This window comes from Podarcis bocagei (assembly GCF_964188305.1).
Source record: "Podarcis bocagei genome assembly, chromosome: 9".
In the NCBI taxonomy this organism is placed as follows: Eukaryota; Metazoa; Chordata; class Lepidosauria; order Squamata; family Lacertidae; genus Podarcis; species Podarcis bocagei.
The window spans coordinates 9,164,716-9,177,177 of record NC_138134.1 but is presented as its reverse complement, the minus strand read 5'-3'; positions in this window follow the sequence as shown (position 1 = coordinate 9,177,177).

Sequence of the window (12,462 nt, the reverse complement as noted above, 5' to 3'; positions counted from 1 at the left end):
CATCATTGCGGGAGACTTCAACCATGTTGAACTTAAAACAGTGCTCCCAACGCTCTATCAGCATGTGAAATGTCCCACAAGAGGGGACAAGACACTGGATAAAGTTTATTCGAATGTAAATCACGGCTATAGGGCTTTACAGCTGCCACACTTGGGCCAGTCCGACCATATGTCTCTGTTCCTGGTACCAGCATATATCCCAGTCAGGAAACGGGCTCCCACAATATTAAAATCTGTTAAAATCTGGCCTGAAGGTGCTATTCACCAGCTGCAGGACTGTTTTGAGAGAACCAATTGGGATATTTTCGATAGTTCAGACCTGGAGGAGCACACGGCGGCAGTTCTGTGCTATATCAATCACTGCACAGACACTGTCACTGTAAACAAATCCATCCGGTTTTACCCCAATCAGAAACCCTGGATGAATAGAGAGGTCCAGTGCCTGTTGCGGGAAAGGAACAGGGCTTTCAGGTCAGGCGAGGTGCAGCTTTACAGTGTAGCAAGAGCAAACTTGAGGAGGGGTATTCGACGGGCAAAATTGGATTATAGGCTGAGGATTGAGGATAATTTAAGGAGCAACAACACAAGACAGATGTGGCAGGGGATTCAACATATTACCAACTACAAACCTAACCTTGGTGCTGTCGACGGTGACCCCTTGCTGGCGGAGGAGCTTAACCTCTTCTTTGCTCGCTTCGAGAAGGAGCCACCTGAGACGCCGGTATTACAGCCACCAGCCCATAGGGGCCCCTCATTCACGGTAGAGGAACATGAGGTGAGACAGGTTTTGAGGATGGTGAATCCGAGGAAGGCGGCTGGACCTGATGGAATCACTGGAAAGGTGTTGAAGGGCTGTGCGGATCAGCTGGCGAGGGTCTTTACTAAGATCTTCAATAAGTCCTTACACCAGTCTATTGTCCCACCCTGCCTGAAGTCGTCAACTATTGTCCCTCTGCCTAAAAAATCCACAATCAGTAGTTTGAATGACTATAGACCAGTTGCACTGACTCCAATCATCATGAAGTGTTTTGAGAAACTGGTGCGCCGTCACATTATTTCCTGTCTTCCATCAACTTTTGACAACTACCAGTTTGCATACAGAGCAAATAGATCCACAGAAGACGCCATCAATACCACTCTCCATGCTGCTCTGTCCCATCTGGAGCAGCCGGGGAGTTATGTGAGGCTGCTGTTTGTGGATTTTAGCTCTGCTTTTAACACTATCCTCCCCCATAGACTGGTGTCCAAGCTAGAGGCGATTGGACTCTCCAACTCCACCTGTCTCTGGGTTTTGGATTTTTTGTCAGAACGTTCTCAGAGGGTTAGAGTAGGGTCACACATGTCCACAGCCCTTAGCCTTAACACCGGCTCACCACAGGGTTGTGTGTTGAGTCCCCTGCTCTACACTCTCTATACGTATGACTGTACAGCCATCTATTCCAGCAACAAAATCATCAAGTTTGCTGATGACACTACGGTGGTAGGGCTCATTTCAGGAGGGGATGAGTCCGCCTATCGGGACGAGGTGGAGCGGCTCTGTGTTTGGTGTGGAGACAACAATCTGGCTCTTAATACGGCTAAGACCAAGGAATTGGTGGTGGATTACAGGAAAAAAAAGGCGGACATTCAGCCCTTGTATATCAACGGGGAACGGGTGGAGAGGGTGGCGGAATTCAGGTTTTTGGGAGTAGCTATCGATCAGGGCATGACTTGGAGCGCACATACCACTGCTCTGGTGAAGAAGGCCCAGCAGAGAATTTATTACCTCAGACTTTTAAAGAAGAACAATCTGAGTGAGAGACTGCTGGTGTGCTTCTACCGAGGCTCCATAGAGAGCATTCTTACATACTGTATTTGTGCTTGGTTCTCCAGTTGTACAGCTAGGGAGAGGAAGGTGCTCCAGAAGGTCATAACCACAGCCCAAAGGATTATTGGTCATCCTCTCCCATCTTTGGAAGAACTGTACGGTTCCCGTTGTCTTAGGAAAGCAAATAACATCCTGCAGGATTCATCTCACCCGGGACACGGTCTGTTTGCACTACTGCCTTCTGGCAGGAGATATAGAAACATCAAGTCAAAGACAAATAGACTGAAAAACAGTTTCTATCCAAGAGCTGTGGCCTTTTTGAATGCTGTAACTCGATAGTGTGACCTGGGAGTTTGGTGGGTGTGGTGTGGGTGTGGCTGGAATGTGGTTTGTTTGGTTGTTGTTGTTGTCTTGCTTTTGATGTTTTAAGGGATGGCATCCAATTTCGTTGCACTTTGTACAATGTTGCACTTGTGTAATGACAATAAAGAATCTATTCTATTCTATTCTATACGGATTAAGTATAAATGTGCACACTGCTCTGTTATTAGATTCGTTGTTGATGGGTTTTGCATCTGAGACTGCCTGAGAAGCTGTTTTGTGAAGAGCCCCACAATGCCTGATTCTACATTATTAGGCTATGATATGTATATGATGGTGATCAGACAGGACGTTTTCTCTTTTGTTACCTTCTGCTGCTTTTAGTGCCTGGTCGTGTAACTTTTCCTCCCGGTCTTCTTTATGACCTCTCTTTGGTATCTGTAACATCCTGAGAGAAATAATCAAGATGCTCTCCCATGATTTATAGGATTCCTGGTTTTGTATTTTGTATCTGTCTGTTGTTTTACAAGTACATCTGGATATATCCCCCTCCCTTCTTCTTTTTTTGTGCAGATCTGGAGAAAACATGGTAGGCTTGGAGCTGCTCCATAACTCAGCTCTCTGATCCATTGTTTGAACCATCATTTTTATCAGACAGTTTCCATTCAATAAATCTCCAGCACCAGCCGTCCCTCCAGCTCTGATTTTCTTGGACACAACATTCATTCCTCAACATTTAACAACAAAGAGAGCTTAGAATAAATGGGTTGAATGTGCAAAGTTTACCTAACAGAATTACTTGTCTCGGAGAGTCCTGCTTTCTTAAACACAGCTGCACTTTCTTGTCTTCTCTGAAAGTTTGACAACAGCAACAACGAATGCAACTCACTTTCAGTACCTAGTTGGTTCCCCACATGTAGAAACTGTGTTTTTCATAGGGGCAGTGCGGTTTTTCATAGGGTGACTTTTTGGTCTGATTTTGTTTGGCATCAAGATAATTCCTGTTTATATCTCTATAAGTACAGTTTAAGCAAAATCTAAATATTTGCTGAGCTTGACAAGAAGAGAGTTATCCTACAGCCCTATTCTGGCCATGTAGAAACACATAGGTAAACACTTCAAATTAAAGAGAATATTTCCGGGTTGTGACATTATAAATGTTAGGTTATTAGTTGGTGGGTTACAAGAGTGGAGGGGAACAGAGCACATTTTTGTGATCTATAGAATTTGTTTAATTTATTATTTATTTCATAAAATTTATATACCTCTTGACTGTAGAAAACCTCAAAGCAGTTTACAAAAAAAGAGAAAACAATAAATTACTACTCAAAAAATTACCGTCATAATTTAAAACATACTGAAAGTTAAAACTACTAAAGCACGTTAAAATGCATGCATAATAGCAAAAACTAATGTGATGTGTGTTGAACGATCTATGCTTGCTTTGCTAACTTGAGGTGGATTCAGCTGACTCCAGTTCTCTTATACAGCTACTGCCAAGCAATGACTTGGTTTTGTGAACACTGAATTTTGACAAGATTAATGGAACATCAGTCAGTAGGGTAAAGGCTGACATATGATAAACATGTCACAGCTTGGACCCAGATGCCCAAAGGACTGTCTGCCTCCTCACAGGAATCCCATACAACAGAAGCCCTTCTTTAGGTGTTTCTGGTGGAATCTACACAAACACACATACACATATAAAAACCACTGTGAAAATGCTTTTTTAAAAAAGGTTTTGAAAAATATATTGAATTTGACATAGCTCAGTGTCGCCACCTAGTGTCACATTTGTGTATTGCTCTTTGCAACACATTTAAAACGTTTTATTTGCAGCTGTGTAGCTGAGTCATCTGAGGTGCAATGTATGGCCACCAGAGGATGGCCTCCTCAGTGGTGGCACCATGACTGTGGAATACTCTGTTCAGTTTCTGTTAATTGATTCTCATGAAAACTTACAGATTCTGGCTTCACACAATTAACTCAAGGCAGTGTCAATTTACTCTTGGCAGAAAGCCAAGGTCTGCTTGACCTAGAAACTATTTACACTGATTGGTTAACGACCAGCACTCAACTCTGTTATCTAGGAATGCTAGCACAGTTTGGTGTGTTAGGTGTGTTGAAGGAGTAGGAGTGCTGTGTATGGTTAAGAGAGAGAGAAAGAAAGGTTTTATTTGCTTTGTTTTGTATGCAGAAACTCTGCTGGCTTTTTTTTTCTTTTAATAAATCCTGTAAATAGTTATTCTGAGTCTAGCTGACTAGTCATTTCCACCTCAACTAGCTTCTTCGCTGTGCAGGAAAACTCTGCTACGTTTGGGCTAAAGCCATTAGGGCTATGCCTGACACTTCAAAGTTCCATGATGCTCAGCCCAGGCAGGCTTGCTGGGACTTACTTCAATATAACCTCAGTACTAGGTGAAGAGCTTATTTCTTCCCCCAGGCTTTAAAATCCAACCCGTTTTCATCTCTGAATCTTTAGCGGGAGTAGCAAGATAGCAGCAGGTTGGTGTACCACTTCTCATTTGGCCTCAAGTGGCGAAACAGGACACACCACCCCTGAGGTTAAGTCTACCGACTTAAAAAATAAATAGGTAAAAAGAAGGATTTCCCTTAAAACTGCTATCAGCCAGCATACCTGTCATCCTCCACAGCTTCCCATATTTGAATAGTCATTAAGTAACTCCCCTGTGGGACCTTTTCAGCTCAGGAAGAAGCTGGAGTTCCCGCGAGTGAAAGGAAAATATGAAGAAGAGCTGCGGAAGGGACATGGAAGAGATTTAAAGGCCTCGGATATAAGATCACCAGGTTAATGTGCCAGACTAATGGGACAAAAAAAAAGGACTGACAATCCCGGGACCGGGGAGAGGGGACGCTGGAAGAAGATTGGATTGTTTTTATTCTTTTTTTTTCTTTTTATTATCAGAAATGTTTTATGAACGTTGGAAAAATGTTGAAATGAAATTACTTGGCTCTTGTAAAAATGTTTAAAGAATCAGGTAAAAAGGTTATGGTTATGAGAAGCTGGTAAAAATAAGACTTAAGTCTTAAGTTTTAAGGTTTTTTATAAGATAAGATGAAAATAGAGTAAGGTAATGTAAGGACAAAATACTATGAATTATGGAAAGGATTTGCTGTGACAATTATTAATCAAGATACAAGAGATGGGAGGAGGAGGAGGTCATGGAAAGAAGGTAATGAAATTCGAGAATTTGAAAATCATGGTTTTATTATTTTTTTATTTTTCTGTTTTTGTCTTTTTTCTTTGTAACCTTGTCTTTTTATTTCTTTGTAATTTTTTTAAAAAATTCTTTTTTTCAATAAATATCATTTTTTTAAAAAAAGAAGGGCAGGGGAGTTTGTTTAATGGAAAGAAACACAAGCCTCATCCTCAGACTCTTTGCGATGATAAACATAGCTCAAGCCTGCACTCGCTTACATTATACAGGAACTCTAAAGCATCCTGCGAACGAGGCAGAAATCAGGAGGCTCTTTTGTGGGAGAATGGTTGAGAAACTGGAGGCATAATTTCGGCACAGTACTAATTTTTTGCAAACGTTGGTTCACTGCGATGCCACTATTTCGACTGTACCCAAACATCTGTGCCAAGGTGAGCTCTCTCTCAGTGCCTGAATCCCTTGCAATTATCCCCAAGTGTTGCATGGGGAATATAGTCTTGTGTTATGTTTTAAAGGTCACTTCACATGGAGCTTATCGCAAATGCTGATTGATCCTTTTATTCTTTAAAGCCATCTGATATGAATTCCATTCAGCTGAGCCTTATGAACCGCAGACTGCGCTTCTGTGAAAATCATTATGTTACAGAACTGCGGTGAAATCCCCAGCCTGCCCATTTTATCACAGCTTGTTGTGCGATTAAACACATTGTGAGCTAACGGCAGGGCTCGCCTCGGTTTTTAACCATGCACGCTTTCTTTGCAGTCTAAAAAACAAATAAATGATAAGAAGAAAAATGCAGCAGGCAAGGGTGAAAGGGAAAGAGAGAAAAAGAATTGATGCTTTTCAATTGTGGTGCTGGAGGAGACTTCTTGAGAGTCCCATGGACTGCAAGAAGATCAAACCTATCCATTCTGAAGGAAATCAGCCCTCAGTGCTCACTGGAAGGACAGATCCTGAAGCTGAGGCTCCAATACTTTGGCCACCTCATGAGAAGAGAAGACTCTCTGGAAAAGACCCTGACGCTGGGAAAGGTTGAGAGCACAAGGAAAAGGGGACGGCAGAGGATGAGATGGTTGGACAGTGTTCTTGAAGCTACCAGCATGAGTTTGACCAAACTGTGGGAGGAGTGGAAGACAGGAGTGCCTGGTGTGCTTGGTCCATAGGGTCACAAAGAGTCGGACATGACTAAATGACTAAACAACAAACCACAAAAATGGGTGTAAGTGCATGTTTGTGGTTAGACCTATAGGGAAACTATAAAGGTAAAGGTAAAGGGACCCCTGACCATTAGGTCCAGTCGTGGCCGACTCTGGGGTTGCGGCGCTCATCTTGCTTTATTGGCCAAGGGAGCCGGTGTACAGCTTCCATGGCCAGCATGACTAAGCCACTAAGCCACACCGTTCACCTTCCCGCTGGAACGGTGCCTATTTATCTACTCGCACGTTGACGTGCTTTCGAACTGCTAGGTTGGCAGGAGCTGGGACTGAACAACGGGAGCTCACCCTGTTGTGGGGATTCGAACTGCCGACCTACTGATTGGCAAGTCCTAGGCTCTGAGGTTTAACCCACAGTGCCACCAACATCCCATTAGGGAAGCTATAAAGGGGGCCTATTAAACTGTGACAGAGGACTCTGGCATTCAGAGGTGACACCTGCCCCCTTCACACCTCTATCTTTCCTACTCTTATTTGAATTGTTTCAACAAATTGTTGCTTGAATTCAGCTATTACCTCCAGGTGGCTTCCTCTATAATTACCATTAATTGTAATGTTCAAATTACTTGTTAACCACTTCAGTGTATATGTCAATGAGATGAACTTTGGCTGTTCCATTACTAACATTTCTATTTACAAACATTGAGTGACGGATAAATAACTATAGAAGGGTACAGAGTATTTAAAGAGAATCTTTCAAAGCACTTAAGTACATACTTTACTTTATAAGTTCAGTATGTTGCAAATGTTTTTGCAGGATCAGATTTAAAAGAAACAAAAGTCATTTGGGCCAAGCCGTACACACCTCCCCAATGACGCATTCCTCATAATCTTGAGCACAAGCAATTCTATGCTTGCCATCAAAAAAGGGATATTAAGTCTCCTCCAATTTCATGTCTTTGTGAGATATATACACAAACTCTCACCAGCCTGCATGTTTATCCATGCTTTGAACAAGAATGTGGCAGGCATTTCCTCATCTGAAACTAACAAATGAATGAAAGGAGGCAAATGGCAAAGCAGCAAAGAAATCCCAGGCATTTCATGGCAAGAGACCTGCTTTCAAATTCCAGTAAAAAGTGGCAGCCATGACAGATTAAAACTGTCACGACAACCATTTTTTTAAGAAAAGAAATTTAAAAGATGCAGAGTAATAGAACTGTTTGACATGATAGGCAGCCTACTGAGATTTTTTGTTTTTGTTTTTGTTTATATATGATATTTATTAAAGTTTCAAAGAAAAGATTACATAAATAAAAAGAGGGGGGAAAGAAAGAAATAAAAAAATAAAAATAAAAATACAAAATACAGAAAAAAGGTAATAAACATTTAAAAAACACATCAATCTTTCCGTACCTTACATTTCATTTCCTTGCTTCTCTGACCTCCTCACACCTCCCTTTTTTGTATTCCAGTTCTATTAATTAATTCAGCAATTCCTTTCCCTCTTTGTTTTTATCTTAATCCTTTAACTTAATAAATTATGACTTTGGATTTTCACCTGTTAACAATCCATTTTTACATACACCTTAATAACATTGCTGCTAAAACCACTTAATTTCATTCAGACATCATTCTAACATTCATTAATTTTGCAATATTTCTGTAAATAGTCTTTAAATTTCTTCCAATCTTCTTCCACCGACTCTTCTCCCTGGTCTCGGATTCTGCCAGTCATTTTTGCCAATTCCATATAGTCCATCACCTTCATCTGCCATTCTTCCAGAGTGGGTAAATCTTGTGTCTTCCAATACTTTGCAATAAGCATTCTTGCTGCTGTTGTAGCATACATAAAAAAAGTTCTGTCCTTCTTTGGCACCAATTGGCTGACCATGCCCAGGAGAAAGGCCTCCGGTTTCTTCAGGAAGGTATATTTATATACCTTTTTCATTTCATTATAGATCATCTCCCAGAAAGCCTTAATCCTTGGGCACGTCCACCAAAGGTGAAAGAATGTACCTTCAGTTTCTTTACATTTCCAACATTTATTATCGGGCAAATGATATATTTTTGCAAGCTTGACTGGTGTCATGTACCACCTGTATATCATTTTCATAATATTCTCTCTTAAGGCATTACATGCCGTAAATTTCATACCTGTGGGCTACTGAGATTTTTTGCTTCTGATGCTTGTGGTTCTGAAGAGCTGGAAACATTCCTTGTGAATAGGCTTTTCCTGGGATGTATCCAGAAGAAGAGGAGGAGGAGGAGGTGGAAGAAGAAGAAGAAGAAGAAGAAGAAGAAGAAGAAGAAGAAGAAGAAGAAGAAATAGATCTGTACTGCATATTGATTTTATGTGTAATCTTTCCCTCTTGTGAGAGAAAAAACACAATTAAGCAAGCATTTATTCTCAGGGCTTGTGCTACTGCAAAAAGACATTCAAAAAGCATTTTATATGCTTCTAGATTCAGCAATTTGCCCCCACCCAGTGAAACAAGGGTCTATGGCATTCCAGTTAAGTTACTGGGGGGAGGGGCACCCACTTTGATTTACTCAGAGAGGGATAATCCCTTGCGTTGCATCAGTTTTGTGTTTTGTTTTTTAAGCAAATGGCTGAAATCAAATACACAGATGCATTTGCCATGTGGCTAATACGGTCACTGCCAAAAAAGCCTGCTACGCATTTGGGTAGCAGCTAGAACTTTGGAAAATCAGCTTTTAATTTCAGTGGTCAACCACCAATCCCAAATTTGGATCCAATTTTGTCTGGTAGTTTGAGCTGAATGGCATGATTAAATGAATGTCAGATGTGTCTCCTGTTTAATTCAAAATAGGGCAGGGCAAAGGCAGAGCGGGAGCAAGGTGAAGACAGTCTTTAGCCAACAAGGAGCAGCAAAACAAAACTGTCCAGTTGTCAGTGGTGTAGCGTGGGTTGTCAGCACCCGGGGCAAGGCAAGTAATTTGCGCCCCCTAACCTGTGGATTTTAGCACTTTTAGGTAGGGGCAGAGAGCTGCGAGTGTGAGCGCCCCCCAGATGTTGCGCCCGGTGCGGCCGGCCCCCCCGTACCCCCCACGCTACGCCACTGCCAGTTGTTCAGACTAGCAAGGCAGCAGAAGCCTTTATGTCAAAGGTGGGGCTATTTTCCAGCCTGTGAACTACACCTCATTTTTAAAAAAATTTAAAAATTATTTTTTATTATAAAATACACACATTGTGAATATACAAGCATACAAGCATACATTTCATACAATCCTTAAATATATACAAACATACCTACATTCAGTCCCACAGATAATTCCTTTTCCCATCCCCATCCACCACCCCTCACCCCACCTTTGTGTTAGACTTCCAACCTACTCAATTGCAATTTCTTTCCACTTCTATTACTTTCTTTTACACACCTTTAACCTAATTTCATGCTTCTTTTTCTATTACAGATTGTTATCCATCTTATTTAATATTTTAGTATTTAAAACGGAACTTGTTTATTCTAATAGGAGTTCTGATTTTTCAATATGGTTTTGTAAGTATCCTTTAAACACCTTCCAGTCCCTATCTATCTTCTCTTTTGAGATCCTTCCAATTTCTCCCATTGTTTTGGATATATTGTAGTACTCCAATAATTTGGCAAGCCATTCTATTTTTGTCGGTATAATACCACTTATCCAAGTGTTGGAAAAGTGAACTACACTTCCTTCTGAGCAACTTTTTCCTCTGGCCATATGCCAAGGGTGGGTGGGGCCAGAGGGAAAAGTGGGTGGGGCAACTGAGACAGATTTTCCTTTTAAAAAACAAAACAGTAGGCTAGTTTCTACATGTGCACACATACCTCTCTAATCAGGCAAGCAAGAGGCATTATCCAAATTTTATTTACTGTATCAGACACCATTCTTATTTTCTGCTGATGAGTATAGCATTCACAACTGACAAGAGACATTATATTTTTCATGCAAGTATCTGTATCCAAATACTTTGATTAGGGTAAGAGGAGTGCTCCAGCTGTCCCTTACACTACCATTACAGTCCTTAGCACATTGCATGAACCTGCATTGATCAGAGTAGAAAATACATTAATACAGTGACCCTAATCTTGCACTCTGTTAGTGGATGCTTGTATTCAGTAAGGTATTCAGTCTTAATTTTGTGCTGGATTGCAGCCAATTTCTTTAGAACTGGGATGCCAGTGAATCGTAGGGATAATTGAAGGATATCAAATTCAAAATTGCACTTGGCAATGCCTGAGAGTCAAAACTCTAGGAAACAGAGTAGACTTCATGAAGCACTCTGAAATCCTGTGAAAACTGGCATTCAAGGCTAATAAATCAGGTTTTATCTAGAGAGCTGTCACGGAAATAAAGCCTAATGCAAATTTTGAAACACATTTTGGGGTTCCTCTTCAGAGAGAACATTTCAAGGCTAAAAGAGTTTTCCTAAGACAACAGCTATCCCCTGCTCTCACTAATAAAATTAAATTGTCCTCTGGTTAAAGCAAGTAACAAAATAGAGAAGTGCTGAGTATATTACACACACATGCACGTTAACACAACCTTGGCCACACAGACCAACCACAATTTCATCTATCTCTTCAATTTCATCTCTATCTCTTCACTCCTCCATCTCAAAATGTCTATTTTGGTTTTGACATAAACTCCTTGTAAATCTGCCATTTCTTTTCAGCTGCTGATTTATCGCTTCTTGCCAGTCTCGTTTTCTGAGATCTGTTTTTCCAGGAAATGCCCATTTATCATGGCACATTATCATTTCATGGGCGGCATCTGCAGTTATTCTGGCCCTCTACCTGTTTTCGGTAGAGGCCAATTATTATTATTTTAATGGAAATTGAGAAACGCAGCTTTGTTACAGAATATAATGATAGGATGCCCTCAAGTGGCAAAATGCAAACTCCACCCAGAAAACTTCAAGTGATTAATCATACGGCCATATGAACAAGACAACCTGGTGCAACTGCTGATTTCCTTGATACACTCTGGCTTCCTGTTTGTTCAGGAATGAAAGCAGCAGTGCACGGTGTGCGAAGTGCATTGGGTGGAAATCCAAAGAATTAGGTCACCCACTCTTGACACACTATTCTGACATTTTCTTCTGTCAATAAACTGAACTGGTACAAATACATTTTGTCAGCTATGATGGGATTTTTTTTCTAACTAGCAGCCTGCATGCCTCGCTGTTTGTTGCAGACATTTTATTGTCTGATATGAGTGTCAACACAATACTAACTGATCTGTGCAGACTGCCCGTTCTCTGAATGGGCCAGCGTCAGAGCTGTGGCTGTAACAGGGGAAAGTCACAAATGTTGCTATTACTGTTTCCCTTCACAGGAAAAGTGTATAAGAGCCCTGTGCATACGGATCCACAGAAACGAACCTTAGACACCCTGCCTTCTTGGGAAAGAAGGCATATTCTGAGCCACAATAGTATATGAAAACAATGCTTAAAACAGTACATCAGAACAAAGGTAGAACATTCATATTGCCAAAGGCTGGCTGAACAATTGGATCAAAACGTTTTATAAGAGAGTCCCATTCTTCACACATGCTAGACCAGCTTTCCCCAATGTGATACTCTCCAGATGTTTTAGACTATAATATCCATCAGCCCCAGCCAGTGCTGATGGGACTTGTAGCCCAAAACATCTAGAGGGCAGCAGGCTGGCGAAGCTGTGCTAGACCAGGGGTAGGCAACCTAAGGCCCGGGGGCTGGATGCGGCCCAATCGCCTTCTCAATACGGCCCATGGATGGTTCAGGAATCAGCGTGCTTTTACATGAGTAGAATGTGTGCTTTTATTTAAAATGCATCTCTGGGTTATTTGTGGGGCCTGCCTGGTGTTTTTACATGAGTAGAATGTGTGTTTTTATTTAAAATGCATCTCTGGGTTATTTGTGGGGCATAGGAATTTGTTAGAGACATCACCTTGCCGACAAAGGTCCATATAGTTAAAGCTATGGTTTTCCCAGTAGTGATGTATGGAAGTGAGAGC